We start from the raw sequence: 3,912 nt of genomic DNA on the forward strand, positions 1-3,912 counted from the left end.
CAAACAGAGACCCGTTTACCGGTATTTGCAAGAGAAATTGAAAAAAATAATAAATACAGACAGTGAAGCCAAAGATCTACAAGGAAAGGCAAGAGATGAAAAATTTAAGTGTTATACTAATTCTAAACAAAAAGTAATCCTATGCTCCCTGAGAGGGCAGATGAGGGCCACATAGGAAGTAGTAGAAGGGTTGCCCCACCCTCAAAGAGGGAGGCCAGGCACTGGAGAAACCTCCTAGCGTGGTGGTAGAAAGCTCCTTCTCCATTCCTCTCCTGCTAGTGGTGTTCTGCAGGTTGTGGAGCTGAAATAGAGTCTCTCACTAGGACATGACAGAGTCTATGGAACTGCAGAATCCTTTGATCCTCTCCAAACAGGGCCCAAACTATGCCAGCCTTGGAACTGTCTCAGTTCATTCCCTATGGCTTTTGGACATAGCTAAGATGGACAGGGTGTCAGGCTTCAAGACTGCTGCCACTACATGCTCCAGTGAAACAATGGGAATCAACAAAAATGCCATGCTCATGACTTCATATTAGCTTTTCATGCCCCTTCTTGATTGTTGTTGACTCATACTTCAAATGGTTGGAAGTGGTTTCTGTTTCATCAGTGGCATCCTGTGTTGTTGTCAAGGCATTATGCAGACTCTTCATAACACACAGGCTGCCAAACACCATTGTCGCAGTCAACGGGGCCCAGTTCCACATTTGTGGAATTCTGCCTATTGGACTGATCCGACAGGTCACTTCAGCAGCCCCTTTTCATTCAGCATTGAATTGCCAGTCTGAGCAGATGGTCAGGACAACAAAGGATGCATTCAAGCTGATTTTTTTAGGGTGACTGAGACTGTTGCCTTGCAAGTTTTCTCCTGACAGAACACATCACACCACATTCCACAACTGGAAGGAAACTTGCCAAGCTATTAAAGAACAGGAGGCTAACAACTCTGCTTGATTGTAGGGCCCTGACAATCAGCATCAGGTGCAGTCCAAAGACCTGTGCATATGTTTGCCCCGGACAACCTTGTGGATGTCAGAAACTATGGCCCTTGTGCTACATGGATTCCTGCAACTGGGACCCAAGCTATGGACTCAAAACACCAGATGGCCATGTGTTATTGACATGTAGGCAAGATGACAGGGTGCTTTCCAGATCTACCAGTTATCTCTGAACGTGCTGGGGATGCTCAAATGGAAAGAAACAGCAAGACATCAGCTACTTATAGGGTTGCCATATTTTGAAGAGCAAAAAATAGTACACGTTTGTTGACTTCTACTTTTAACTATGAATTGCTATGACAACTCTCATTTCACATACGCATGAAAAAGAGGACGTGTCCTGGAAAAGGACATATCCTGGAAAAAGAGGATGTATGGCAACTCTAGAAGAGCTTTTGTGCCTGGACAGTGGCAAAGATTCAAATGAAGGGCTGAGCAGCATGTCAGCAGCACCAATTCACAGCTGGCATCAATCAACCCACACAACAGCTTGCTCACATTATCTTCAGGACTATGTGAGCTTAGCGGTCAGGGTGTGGTGTACGTGAAGCACTGTCTTTTTCTGCATCACAAGCAATTGCCTGTTGCATGGTTTTTTTACCTCCATAAACTGTATTTACATTGGTTTTGTTCATGCATTATGTGTGTGACTGGCAAACTCTTCACAATTTCCCCCCAAAAGATTGCACTATGAGCCTCCACCACTGGGTGGCTTCTGCTTTCCTTCACAGTTTTTTACACAAGGTGGTATCCTTGTGTAAGCAACAGCACTCTCCCACTGAAGGTTGGAAGTAGAGGGAATGACTGGGCCATTTAATCATTCCTAGCGCAAAGAAATGACAGAGTCACCCACTCTAGAAGGAACTGTTGTGTCTCTCTGCATGACTCACTACTCTGGGCTTGCGTCTTTCTAGACAGCCCAGACCAGTGATTCACTTAGCATCACTGAGGTTTAGCAGCAGCAAATAGCTGGTTGTCCATAGAACCGGTCCAAGATATTTTGTCAGGTTTACTGGGATCAGTTTCTGGACTATTTGCATTCCTGATCCTTGTCTTTCTTGACCAAGAACTAGCCAGTGATACTTGGCTGCCTGGGTCTGGAGGCTAGTAGAGACCTCTTTGTGTGAGGGGTTGAGATGCAACCTTTATGAAAGCGATGGTGGTGCAGTTCCTTCTCAAGACATCCTCCTCTGAACCCTAAGGTGTTTGACAACTCCTGGCTAGCAGTCAAATGGCTTTGGTCATCCTGGTTGGTTACCTATACTGAGTGGGAGATGAGGAGAGTGCAACTCTATTCATTTTCATTTATATCAGTGGCTTTTGATACCACCAACCATGGTATCCTCCTGGAACAGCTCTTCAGATTGAGAATTGGAGGTATAAAGCTATATTGTTTCTCCTTTTATCTGCAGGACTGCTGCCAAACAGTGGCATTAAGGAATTTCTGCTTGGCCATTAGCTTCTGGCCTGGTGGGTACCACAGTTTTCCATTCTGTGCCCCACACTACTTAACATTTATATGAAAGTAGCTGTTGCTTTCTGGGGATTTGGAGAGCTATGACATTCTTATGCAGATGACAGCCAGCTCTCTTTACCCGTACCACTGGCCATGTGGCTTTTTGGCTCTTTGTAGCATGACAAGTCACTGAACACTGAGACATCAGAATGAAATCTGAAACACATGTTGATTCTACATTTGAAGTCTGAATGCCAGCTAGACTACCATACCATGTTTTTTGAAAGACAATAAAGCAAAACACAACTCAAGTCCTACACCTCCTCCCAAGACTGGTATCAGATTGTAAGATTGGCATACACAGTTTGGGTTACAAGAGTGGAAACCCATCTCAACCCTTGCCTTAACATCAAGAGATCTGCCCAGATATTCCAAAGGTTGAAATACTGGAAGCAAAGTTGAGATACAGATCCAGGAAAAGGTTTTGCATATTTCTGAGAAAACCCACCTCAGTCCCCACAACAGTTTCCCAGAGGGCTAGGAACAAGCAACGCCTCTGAAATGCTATGATTATGGCAAGCAATCCTAACATCTTCAAAAATAATAAATTTGTGGGAATAGAAACTGACTTAGCAGCGGGCTTTCTAACCAGTTATTTTGAAGAATAGACAACATTATGAACTTCAGGCTCTCTATCCTACTAATTTTAAAGCATTTGAAAGATCAGTTAGGAGGACTCTTCCTTCTATCAATGTTCATTCCCACTGTTCACACGTCTTACTTGTCCTGCTTTCAGTGTGCCCATGTCACCTCCGTCTAGGCATCCATGTAGCGGAGACATTGACACAGTGCCTCCCTAGATGCTGGCACATTCTGCCTTGGTTGCTTCCAGCTGGGCTTGGGGCAATCCCTGACATATTCTGTTGGTATTCACCTGTGCAGGGAGAAAGAAACGCCTCTTTCGCACACCTAAGATCGCACTTCTAAAGCCCTCCGCTAATCTGCACTGACGCCTCCTGGTCCTGTTCTCACAAAGCAATCAGAATCTCCACCCGATTGGGGGTCCCTGCGAGAGAAGAAGATGCGGGACTAGACAGGCCTTTGGACTGATCCCGCAGAGCTCTAGTTCTGCTTTTACCCCAAAATGTGGACTGGGGGTCGGGGTGGAGGCATCCGGAGTGAGCATCAAGTCCACACCACGAAGGGTGCCCACAACCAAACCATATCCCCCCAGTGATCACGAGACCTTGGCATCCCGACTCGAGGGACGGATCCGGCCGCGTAGCTGGAGGAACCCCTTTCCCCACGGGCAGCGAGCACAACCCTCAAGTCAGCTCCGGGCTTTGGAGAGGAGGGGAGGAAAGCCGAAGCGCCTCCCCGCTGCCGCTAAGCCCGGCCTCTGAGCCGCGCCTTCCTCCCTCCCTCCCCCCCTCCCCTTTCACTTGCTCTTTGCTTTCCCCT

Source organism: Podarcis filfolensis (assembly GCF_964270895.1).
Source record: "Podarcis filfolensis genome assembly, chromosome: 3".
NCBI classification, from domain to species: domain Eukaryota; kingdom Metazoa; phylum Chordata; class Lepidosauria; order Squamata; family Lacertidae; genus Podarcis; species Podarcis filfolensis.